This window comes from Geotrypetes seraphini, chromosome 3 (genome assembly GCF_902459505.1).
Source record: "Geotrypetes seraphini chromosome 3, aGeoSer1.1, whole genome shotgun sequence".
Taxonomy (NCBI): domain Eukaryota; kingdom Metazoa; phylum Chordata; class Amphibia; order Gymnophiona; family Dermophiidae; genus Geotrypetes; species Geotrypetes seraphini.
This window is the reverse complement of record NC_047086.1, coordinates 340785832-340798124: the sequence shown is the minus strand read 5'-3', so window position 1 is coordinate 340798124 and position 12293 is coordinate 340785832. Positions and strand designations below refer to the sequence as shown.

The window sequence follows — 12293 nt, the reverse complement described above, 5'->3', positions numbered from 1 at the left end:
ATTTTAAGAAAAAATGGGATACTCACGTGGGATCTTTAAGGGAGTAAATTCAGGGGGGGGGATACTTGGAATGGGCAGACTTGGTGGGCTATAGCCCTTTTCTGCCGCTTTTTTCTATGTTTCTATGTTTCTAAACACGGACCATGTTGGGTCCAGGGTCCAAGGCTCTCAGTGGATTGAGTCCTAGAGGTTTTGTATGTGGTTTGTCAGGTCTTATCATTAATAAAGTCCATCTCAGGAACATTACTTCTCCACAGTTTTTGTTTCTATTTGATTATTCTACTTCATTGTTTTTCTCTATATCTCTCTTCTCTGCGTCTCCAATCACAGCTAGTTTTACTCCCCATTCCCCTTTTCTCTCAGCCTCTAGAACTGTTTCCCTCTTTATGCATCTCACCTAGGAGCCTTCTGTCTTTCACTCTCAGCCTCTCTTTAGCCCTCATTCAACTTCCTCCTATTCCCTCACCAACCTTACATGTTTTTTGGCTTCTTCCCATCTCCTTTATAGATCTGCCCCTTTACACTGCCTCATATGTTTTACATCTCTTCATCCCTACCTCCACTTGCCTTTCCTCTTTATACCCCCATTCCTTCAATCTGATTCCTTCTTACCCCTCCAAGTACTATAAGCTCTTCTAATCCTCTCCCACAAGACATGCTAACCCCTTCCCTCTAGTCCACTCCATTCTCATTCTTCCTGTTCCCATCCTATTGTGTGTACTTGCACCTACCTGCAGCCCTGCATCTCCCAGCATGAAGATTTCACTCTGTGATAGTAAAGGCATGCAGATAGATACCCTCCCCCCCCCTTTTCCAAGTCTCCATCGAAAAAGCCCACCAGATCCTGGCCAATTTCTGAAACTGAGCTAGGCATGCCCTGGGATCCCCTCATGAACCTCCTGGTGCCCTGCCAGACTTCCTCTGGGAATCTCATCCTTCCAGATAAGCTCTCCACACTATATTAACAAATTCAGTAGAGAATGCTGTACCGGGCAGCGCAGAATCCCTTCTAGGTAACTCCATCTTATGTCTCATGGGCTCCATGACTTCACGCTCCTATGTTCAGATAAGCTGGAGTTCTGGGGCTCTGAAAGCAAATTTCTACCAGCAGATAGGCCTTCCAATGTCTCCTCAGTCCTAGAGACCCAAGGGGAAGCTAAGCCCTAAGCTTCTGCCCCCTCGTCATGTTCACAGCACATGGTGCAAGGGAACTCTTCAGGCATTCAATGAGTGCAAATTTGGCATGTATTGGGGTAAAATATTCTGGGGACTCCTTCTCTACCAGTTTTGAGGCAAAACGAGGTGATTTGAAGGTTCTGTAGAACTTTGAAAAAAATCGGGAAATTCAAGATGGCCACTGCAGCAGTATTTTGGTGCCAAAAAAGCAGCCCTAAAATGGCTTAAATAAAAATACCGAAAATAGGTGGGGGAACCTATAGGCCTATAGTAAAAGAGGTGGGGGAACCTATAGGAAGTGCCAGAAAGTTGCAAAATCAGGATTTGCAGACACCCCCCACCCCCTGATTTTGCCCATAGGCTGTAATAGCCTTACTCACTATGACCTGTGTTTGTGGATGTGCTGCAGCCTGCCTCAGCTCTTTTTAAAGTAGCTGGATCTGGAGAATTAATCACTGCCTTATTGGAACTGTCCGCCAACACTGAAAGTTTCAGGCTGCCAGTCAAATCAAAGTCTGACTGAGTCTCAAAACCCTGTGGACCCACATTGCAGCTGGCAAAACACAGCTGGCACCCTGTGAAACCCCGCTGAGCCCTCCCTACAGATGCCTAACAGCCTATGCTCAAGCCCTTCTGACCCAATAGGTGAGCAAAGCTTCAAGTGGTTCAGACCCTGAGCTCCACAACAGTTTCTGCAAGCTGGCCAACAGGTACCACAGAGGGATTGGCCTGTAGCTTCAGATCTCAAATCTACTGCTTCTCCATGCAGGCAGAGCTTTGTCTTTGACCTGGGGAGCTTTGGAGCACTGAAAACTGCCAAAAAAAACCTGTCAAAACCCCCCAAAATAATAAAATGTATGGAAAACAGATCAGAAAGACTCCTTCTGGCCTGCCTGCAGAAGGAAAAACTGAAGGGTGCAGCAGAGCCCTCTATTGAAGGAGGAGGAATTCAAAAGCTGGAGTGGATTCCTTCTGCATGGCTTGCAAGCATGGGAATAGTACCTGTCCATCCAGAATGACACACCTATTGCACTATAAATTCAGTTACCTATCCACTGCTGCCTTCTCTAAAATTATTAAGGGTGTTGATTGATAGGTTAAGAAATCCTTCATTGTAATGCGAAACTTGCAAACTATTCGGAAATTGTTTGAAAGGGTGCAATTTCGTCTTCTGGTTCGGTCACTAGTTCTGGGACTGTTGGATTATTGCAACATCTTATACTTAGCTTGTCCCACTACAATACAGCAGCTAAAGACCATAAAAAACACAGCGCTAAGACTGATCTTCTCTCAGTAAATGTGACCACATAATCTCTGCCTACTTAGAGACATATTGGCTTCCAATACAGGTGTGAATCATGTTTAAATTCTTCTGCCTACTGTTTAAAGTTTTGAATGGCTTCACTCCAACCTACTCACAGCAAATGAATGTTTCATCCTGAAAAACACGTCCAGATCAAGGAGAGTTCAGAACTCTCACTTAAGGGTATAAATTGAAAGGGAATGTTGAGGGTCTTCTGTCATTCCAGGTGACAAAATTGGACCCTGAAATTATTAGGATTCATTTGTAGTGTCAGATTACAGACCTTTAGGAAAGGAAGTTAAAATAATGCTATTCAGGGGGAAGGGGTAAAACGTGGACCTCACGGACCTGACGGACCTCGCGGATCTAAACCCGTACGGCCTTAAAAATCTGAGGTCCGTGTCGGTCCGTGTCCGTGGCGCTTGTAGTTTCTGTCGCTGACAGACCTCAAAGAGATTTTTAGCGCTGACGGATCCTACCACTTTTCCCTCCCTTTGCTGAGACGGATCCGTCAGCGCTAAAATCTCTTCCAGGTCTGTCAGCGACAGAAACTACAAGCGCCACGGACATGGTCCGACACGGACCTCAGATTTTTAAGGCCGTACAGGTTTAGATCCGCGAGGTCCATCAGGTCCGTGAGGTCCGCGTTTTACCCCTTCCCCTATTCAGGAAATATGTCAGGATTAGTTAATGCCACCCTATATGATGTACTGAACTGTGACTTGGCCGGAAATGACTGGTGTCTCTCATTGTAATCTACCTAGAACTGCAAGGCAAAGGCGGAATAGAAGTCAATAAATGTAATGTAATGGTATATCACCATGGTTGTGTGTGAGGACTTTCCAGCCAGCTTCACTAGGCTTTAAACAGGTCATACACCCATGTGCCATGAACTTTGTTAGCCAGATGTCAGGTGTGTAGGCTAGGCCACGCCTATTGCTCATAGTTCAACATTTTGATGCTGCAACAAGAATGAAATATTAAGACGTATCGATAGCTCACATAACTTGTAGCTGAAAAAACCCTGGAGGAGGGAAGGCCTTGCTTAACAGATGAGGAAAATGGCTGATTTGCATCTTCCCTGACTTATTCAAATGCCTCTATTCTTCTGTCTCCAGGCGCTACTTGCTCCAAGCCCAAGGCTTGTCCTGTCTCTTTATGATTTACTGGATTTCCTGGAGATATGACAAGACGGTTTACAGATTGAGTAAATTAAAAAAAATGAAAGGAACACCATCAATTGATAGGAAAGAGCGTTTGGAGAGGGGGAGAATGATCACATAGAACGAGGTAATAGTTGCAGATTAAAAATTAGGGGTTACAAGGTAAAAGTAACAAAAAAAAAAAAAGTAAAAGGAAACTTTCCAAACCAAAGTGACCCCCCTCCCCACTCACACATGGGCCAGTCTTGAACGTTCAATCTTTCAGCATCCTGCTCTTCAGCTTTCTTAATTGCTACCCCTTCCCCCCTCCAATTCCTTGTTATTTTCAGTGGCTGGGATATAGCCCCACCACCTCTTATTTCTTAAGAATCATGTGTGTGTGTGTGTGTGTGTGAGAGAGAAAGAAGGAATGCCTTGCATTATGGTTCATGGTTCATGTCTGCTACATGATAGGACATCCCGAGTCTGCAGAAATGGATTTCTAGGCTTTCGTCATCCAGCAATGTGTGAGAGGCTTTCTCACTGACTTTGTGCCAGTCTATTTATATGTCACTGGCAGGAGCCAAAAGCAGGGCTTTATTGGAAAGTATATACCATGATTCTTTTATGCTGTGTTCTGAGTATAGGAAGTGTGTACTGGAAAGACCTGTGTTACGAAATAAAAGTGAATGATTTTAGAGACTTGCATAGAGAGGGTCATACATATTTCTTTTCAGCGCAAAGACCCAGCACTGATGCTACCTTGCTCCCATGGCCTGAGCAGGTTCCAGTTGTGCACCACGGGCTTTTGCTCTTTTGGATAAATATGTTTCAAGTCTGTGATAAGCAAATATCACAAACTACTGCAGTGCTCCATCTTTTATCCCTTGGTGCTCAAACCTTTACTGCACACGACGTCTCACATTTCCATTCCTAATGCAAGAAGTGGAATGATGGCTTAGGATGGTGTCATATTACAGAAGGAGATAGCCAAGACATTTGACTGGAGCCAGCCCACATCTGCATGCAGCATATCCAGGCACCCCATTCCTGTCATCCAGTACAGGCAGCTTTATTGCTCGCTTTATTCGTTTAAGCTAAGAATAAAGCTGTTGTGAGAAATCCTTTTGCTATGTTTGGGAGCCAAGGATGCATGCTTTGTAAAAATATATGTCCTGAACAGGGAACATTTGTTCTATACTTAAATGAAAGAGGAACTATGGAAATATTGTCGAAATTCTGCATCTAAAAAGTACTCAATAGTTGTAGAATTTATTTATATGAGGGTCAATTGAAAAGTTTCTGGCCTAATCAAGAAAACAGCTTTTTTTTTTTTGGGGGGGGGGATGATTAAATTTATTTTCAACATAGACTCCTTTTAATTCAATACATTTACTCCAACATTTTTCCAGACCATTCATGCCTTTCAAGTTCAGAAATAAAGAAGTTGCACGGGGCCAAATCCAGAGATTACACTGGATGGGGAATTAATTTGAACCGAAATTCAAGCAATTTTGCCATTGCGATCGTTGATGTGTGAGCCAGTGCATTGTCCTGGTGGAAGAGAACTTTCGTCTTGGCCAAATGAGGATATTTCTTCTTGATTTTGATGCTTAGATGTTGTAATAAACCAACATAGTGTTCACCATTAATGTTTTTTCCCTTTTTCAAATAGTCAATAAAAATTATCCTCTGGAAATTCCAAAAGACAGTTGCTATCACCTTCCCAACTGACAGAGCACTTTTCGCTTTCTTTGGAGTCGGTTCATCTCTTGCAGTCCATTGCTTGGATTATTGTTTTGTCTCATCCACAATCACAAAATGCTACAAAAAGTCATTCTCATTGCGCTTAAAAAAACGCTCAAGGCACATTTTCGAAATGTCCAATCAAACTTGGTTTTGGTCAACAGTTAGAAAATGTAGCACCCATCGTGCACTCAACTTCCTCATGCCTAAATATTCATGTAGGATGGTGTGTACACATTCTGATGAAATGCCAGCAGCTTCTGCTATCTCATTTAGGGTCAATCGGTGATCTTCCATCACGATTCGGTGAACTTCATCAACCATTTTGTCGGTTGTTGCTTGTTTTTAGACGTCCGGAGTGTTCATCAACAATGCTTGGTCCAGCCATGTTTAAACTCAGCAACCTATACTTTCACTGTTGAAAATGAAGGAGATGTACCACTATACACTACATCTAACTCAGATTTAATTTTGGTAGACAATCCCTTCAAATGAAGAAATTTTTATCATGGTGTGATACTCAATTTTATCCATTTTTTTAATAAAATGGAGCAGTTCACTTTAAAAGGCTGACACAGCAAAACTAGATGTCAGACTGACTTGAAAATCTAGCCATAGACGTTTGTCAATGCAATCTGCCAGATAGCTATAGAATTGTGATGCTAATTTTGTTCTGTCTTTGTCAGGCTGGAAACTTTTCAATTGGCATTTTTATTTATATCTGATAAAAATGGCCTATGGTCCTCAAGTATTAATAAAAGAGCTAGGTTCTGCACATTCAATGCTACCTTTTTATGGATTCTGTGACTGGTTGCAGGGGGGCCTAATTACTGTGAGGTGGGTCCCTCAGTGATCACCATACTCCTGAAGAATGGCCTGGTAGTGTACGTTCTAGCACCTTTTTGGCTAGAAAGAATGCACTGTATATATATGCATACCGTGCATTTTTTTCTAGCAAAAAGGGTGCTGGTACTGTCATTCTTCAAGATTGGGGAGATCAATAAGGGACCCACCTCACAGTAGCCAGGCCCCCCTGTAACCAGCCAGTGGAATCCATGAAAAGGCAGCACTGAGAGTGCAGAACCAGAGCTCTTTTATTAATCTAATATAATAAAACGGTAAGCCGCGCATGCGTACTTCCTAAGCGTGGGTCCATTTTCCGTGAGCTGTAGCGACCCATAGGAAGTGCGCATGCGCGGCTTACGGTCTGGCCTCACGCGAGGCAAGACAACTGCGCACCCTTCTCTGCTCTCCACCTGCGGAGCGGTGGCTGCCGCCTGCTAGCACACCCTGCCCTCTCTAAGCCGGGACCGCAGCCAGCCAACGATCGCCTCCACAGCGCGGAACAAGTCGACGACTCCCCCCTCCCACACCAACCGCTGCCGCTCCTGTTTGAAGCGGCCTGATGAGGTTCGCGGTCGGCTGTAGCGAACCTCGCAGGCCGCTCTCCACATGAAGCAAGTTCCCTCTGACGCGATCGCATCACAAGGAACATGCTACCATATGGAGAGCGGCCTGCGAGGTTCAAAACAGCCGCCCATGAACCTAAGCAGGCCGCTTTGAACAGGAACAGGAGCGGCAACGGTGGCACTCCCCCCTCCTTTCAGCGGTTGGCAGACAACATGGAGGACTGCTTCCGGGAGGAATCGGCTTCCAGCCTCATATCTCAGGCCTGACCCGCGACTCAAAGGGGAGAGGATATGCTGGATGGAGGGAGCAAGACAGATACTGGTTAGAAGACTGAAAATAAAGGGGGAAGAGAGAGAAAGAGAAGATGCTGGAAGGGAGGAGTTAGCAAAAAAAAAAAAAAAAACCTCCCAAAAAAACAAACAACTGGAGAAATAGAAGCAGATAGAGATGCAGAAAAATAAATGGAGGAAAACTGAAAGATAAGGTTAAAGTCTGAGATGGATGTAGGAGAGGAAGTGAAGACAGGAATGAGAGCAGAGCCAGATAGACTGCAAACCCTGGTAAGAAAATTGAGAGAAGAGAGCAGAAACTGGGATAAACATGAATAAAATGGCCAGACAATAAAAGTAGAAAAAAAGAATTTTATTTTTAATTTCATTAACAGAAAATGCAGTTTTACTGTAAATTTGCACTGCTTTCTTTTTATATTCCAAAGTGTATAGTGTTTTTTCTCTTTCTCTGGTGTTGAACTGCATATTGATGGACAGGGGGAGCAGGAAGAGGTGCTGATGGACAGGGGGGGAATGAAGGGAGGCCTACTACTGGACAGGGGGAGCAGGAAGAGGTGCTGATGGACGAGGGAGCAGGAAGAGGGGTGAGGTAAAATAAAGGGAGAAGGGCTGCTGTTGGATAAGGTGAGCAGTGATGGGGTGGCGGAGGACACAGGGGAGGTAAAAGGAAGGGAGAATGAACAGGGGGAGCAGACAAGGGGTGGTGGTGGACAGCCAAGGAAAAAAAAGAAAGAAAGATAGAAATACAGAAAGCGGCTAAGGAGAGAGAAAAAGAAATAAAGACAGACACACACACACATATTCTAGCACCCGTTAATTTAACGGGCTATAAGACTAGTACATTATATATATATATATATATATATATATATACAGTCAAACCTCGGTTTGCGAGTAACCCGGTTTGCGAGTGTTTTGCAAGACGAGCAAAACATTCTCTCAAAACTTGTCTCGCAAACCAAGTGTTGACTTGATTTACAAGCATCCCCCCACGAGACCCGGCATCGCTTCCCCTCCCTCCACCGCTCACGAGAGGGAGAATTAGAAGGCCTTGAGCATGCGCAGATGCATGCTCAAGGCCCGGCAGAGGCAGGAAGTTCTTCAAGCAGCACCAGCACGTCCTGTGGGCTGCGTGCCGGTGCCAGACGGGGGAGAGGGGAGGGGGGTAAGTTTCAAGTTGTTTGGGCGGGGGGGTGCTGGATCGCGCGGGAGGGGGGGAGCAGCGCCGCTGGCCTTGGGGGGGGGAAACGTATCAAGCGAGTTTCCATTATTTCCTTTGGGGAAACTCGCTTTGATATATGAGTATTTTGGTTTACGAGCATGCTTCTGGAACGAATTATGCTCGTAAATCAAGGTTCCACTGTATGTATGTATATATATATATATATATATATGTTTAGAACAGTCACTACACTCCTGCAGTGTCGGAGAAAAAGAGAGAAAAGAACCATTGGCTCAGTTGTGATGATGTGATCTGTGTATACAAGTTTTCAAGTTTTATTTTAGTTTGATGAATTGCTTATTTAGTTTTACTAAGTGAGATACATTAATAAAAAATATAAACATATATTTAGACATACCATTTAAAATTCAAAATAATGGGTTAGACAAATAGACTTACAGACCAATCAATACACAAGGTAAAAAGGGACAGAACTACAATTCAATGCTTTAAAGTACAGAGAAGAACCATAAATGGAAAGAACATTAGGGAGGGAAAAGTGTATACTGTATTTACTTGTATTGCAAGACCTTGCTTGTATATCAAGTTAAAATTTAATAAAATGTTTTCCTTGTCTTGCAAAACACTTGCATACTAAGTTACTTGCAAGCCAAAGTTTTACTGTATAATACTGTAGAACACAAATTATCCGAACGCTGATTATCGGATTGCTTTGGAGATCTTGGTTTATATTTGAGTACTCCCTGAAGTACCATTCCTATCACTCTCCCTCCCGCTAGTGCTCCTTCTCTGCTTCTGCTGCTATCAGCCCAGCCCAGCCCTCCCCCCTCCCCGAACCGGAAAACATTCCCCCCCCAGTCAGCACACCCCTTACAAGAAAAGAGAAAGTTCCCCCTCCCTCCCTAACTGACACCATCAACCCCCCTCCTGGATCCAGAAGAAAGACCCCAGGTTTATTTTGTTTCCCTGGTGATCTAGTGAGGTGCTGAGGCAGGAGCGATTCCTACTCACTCCTACTCATGCTCTTTCAGCGATGAAAACAGCTGCTGAGATTTCCAGTGGCAATCTCTCAAGGCTATGCGTAGCCTCATGAGACTGCCCCTGGAAGTCTTGGCAGCTATTGTTGTCACTGAAAGAGCATGGGCAGGAGCAAGTAGGAAGCATTCCCGCCCCAGCACGCCATTAGGGATACAAGGTAGGCCTGGGGTCTTTCCTCTGGGTCCGGGAGGGTGTCTATTTGGGGAGGGAGGGGGAATACTGTCTTTTCTTTCCGGTGGTTGGGGGAGGGTGCACTGATGGTATTTTTTTAACAATTATTAAAATCAAAAGAAAAATAATGTCCAATCATCCAGATTTTTGATTATTCGGACTGCTCTCTGTCAAGGTTAGTCCAGATAATCAGCATTCTACTGTATATATACAGTCAAACCTCGGTTTGCGAGTAACACGGTGCGAGTGCTTTGTAAGATGAGCAATGACTTGATTTGCAATCCCCCTTCCTCCCCCCTCCCGAGAACTGGCATCACCCTCCCCGCCCATGAACCCCCCCTGAGAACCGGCATCACCCACCTGCCCAAACACAAGCTGTTACCCCGATCTGGCACCAGCATGCAGCACCAACCCACAGGTCGTGCCGGTGTCCGAAGATCCTGCCTCTTACCTGGGCTGGTTCTTGAGCATTTGCGCATGCTCAAGGCCTTCTGGCTCCCGCTCTCTCCGAGGGATGATAGAAGCAGGGAAATGGAGAGGAACACAGAGGAGAGAAGCTCAGGATAGAGATGGGAGGGGGTGGGGACAGATGGGGACAAAATATAAAATAGGTGATCCTGGGAAGACAGTTTAACAAAAAACCCAGAAACAAAGAAAAGGGACTTTGGGACCTAAGTGAATGGACTGGGTATCTCTCCTGCCGGGAGATGTCTCGGTGTGTGTGGGGGGGTTGCAGCAGGAGGGACTGGGGGATGTCTTGGGAGGGTGGCAGCAGGAGGAATAGGGCACTCCTCCTGCCGTGGACATTCGGGGGTGGGGGTGGTGGGACTTTGGGGGTTCCCGAAGGAGGGACTGGGCATCCCTCCTACTGGTTGTATTCACAGAGAGGAGAGGTTCCCTGCCACGGCCGCTAAACTGATCACAACAGCTCAGCAACAATGCGATTCTCTAACCGGCGCCTGTGACATGGCCGCCGGTTAGAGAATCGTGGTGGTTAAGTGGGCTTAGGCATGGACAGACTTGATTCTATATAAGACGCCTGTGTGCGATTTTCAAAAGCCACTTAGGGCTTTTGAAACTGGGGTCCTTTACAGAATCTGGTCCGTTATGTCCAGAAGTTTGAAGAGCTTTTAATTTTGGGAAGGGCTTTTACGTTAAGTGCTTGTTCTTATTGTGTTTTTCCTGACTGTTTTGCATTTGGGTTTTGGCCTGTTTTGGATATGTGCAGTGTATAAATTAACATTTTGCATTTGTATGATGCATTTGTTTGATAAATAAGACAGTGGCAATTGTTTGGGCTACTTTTTGCCATGAGTTTGGCTGGAAATTCTTTTGTCATCTGGCAACCCTGCAGCTCAACATCAGAAAGCTTTCAGCTCTGATGTCTGGACAGTGCTGGAAAGAAACTTGGTGCTCTAGAATCCACAGCACCTATATGCACAGTATAGGCTGAAAGTGAAGGGTTAGAAGAGAGCAGGAGCCATTCTATTACTTCTACTAATCATTTTTATAGCGCTACTAGACATACGCAGCGCTATACATGAAAACAGTCCCTGCTGACAAACTGGACAAGAAGGTGCATCAATAGACTGAGCTGGACACTGAAAGTGACTTTTGCCCCTGCTGACCTCCATCTTAGATGATGTGCTTATACTGCCCGCAATAATACCTGACCATGAGGAGCTTGCAGTGTAATGGCAAGCACCAGACTGACATCCTACTTATCATTTGCATAGCACTACTGCATACATACAGTGCTGTACTGTGGTAATCATTTGGGTATAGTGTTCCTGCCTCAAAGATCTGACAGTGTAAGTAGGTACCTTGGTCAGTGGGAGAAAGTGACTTGCTCAAGGTCCCATGTAGTGTCCATGCCAGCGCTGTGATTTGAACCTTTGCTTTTCTGGATTTGCTTTTACAACATCTTGATGAGCCTTCTCCCTCTTAGTTGCTGCCGCCATCGGTTTCTGCTCATACTGCTGATCATGTCATATTGGATTTTTTTTTTTTTTCATGTAACGGAAATATATAACTGGTGAGCCCATCCACTTTAAGGACATGCTCATTTGCATTGCATAGACGTTATCATCAGTTCTTTTGTTTTGTTTTTCATAAATTTATATACAGAAAAAATTCACCCAAACCCTCAAGTTTGCTGTCAGATCTTTCATGCTTACTCTGCATCCCCAGCAAGGTAAGAGGAATTTCTTGTTCAGTGCTTGCTCCTTCAGCTCAGGAGCGTGTTCAGCTATTACAGTATCAATCCTCCTGAGACCAAGAGAGGCTGGAGGAAATGCTGCAGGATCTTCCAGGCCAGGGCCAGCTGCTTCAGGAAAGCATCAGATGACATGCACACGGAGCAGGCTAATTGGGTGTTGCACTCCAGTCCTCCAGGGGCAGGACTGCTCTAGTGCTCGGCATCTTACCTGTGAATATTCATGAGATTTTTTTTTTTTGTGTTCAATGGCCTTAGCTTTGGGATTAATTTACATAATTTGATTATCCTGAAACATAGAGCAGTTTGCTGGCTCTCCAGATTGAGAGTTTGCTACTCCTGAATTCAGATGTTAAATTAAGTGAGATTATGTGACAGAGGGAAGCTCCAGGATATCGAGGACAAGCTAAGTCAGTTCAGGTAGCCATGCATTGTATGCAAAGGCTTTGTAGTTTTGATTTCCCTAAGAAAAATGAAGTTACTTACCTGTAACAGGAGTTCTCTGTGGACAGAAGGATAAATTAGCCACATGGATAGAAATGCGCTCCCACAGCTCAGATTTTTTTTTTTTTTTTAAATCCCTCTGAGCATGTGCAGTAGCTATCTCTGCCTGGTAAGC

At 44.7% G+C, this 12293-nt stretch overlaps 1 long non-coding RNA gene across 1 annotated transcript in view; it reads right to left on the bottom strand.

The window, feature by feature from the left end:
* Window positions 1-12253, bottom strand: part of LOC117358253 — a 44926-nt gene extending 32673 nt beyond the window's left edge. The window contains exon 1 of the long non-coding RNA XR_004538981.1: window positions 12161-12253. This is a non-coding gene — a long non-coding RNA (uncharacterized LOC117358253). The remainder of the gene's footprint in view (window positions 1-12160) is intronic.
* Window positions 12254-12293: the final 40 nt, after the last annotated feature.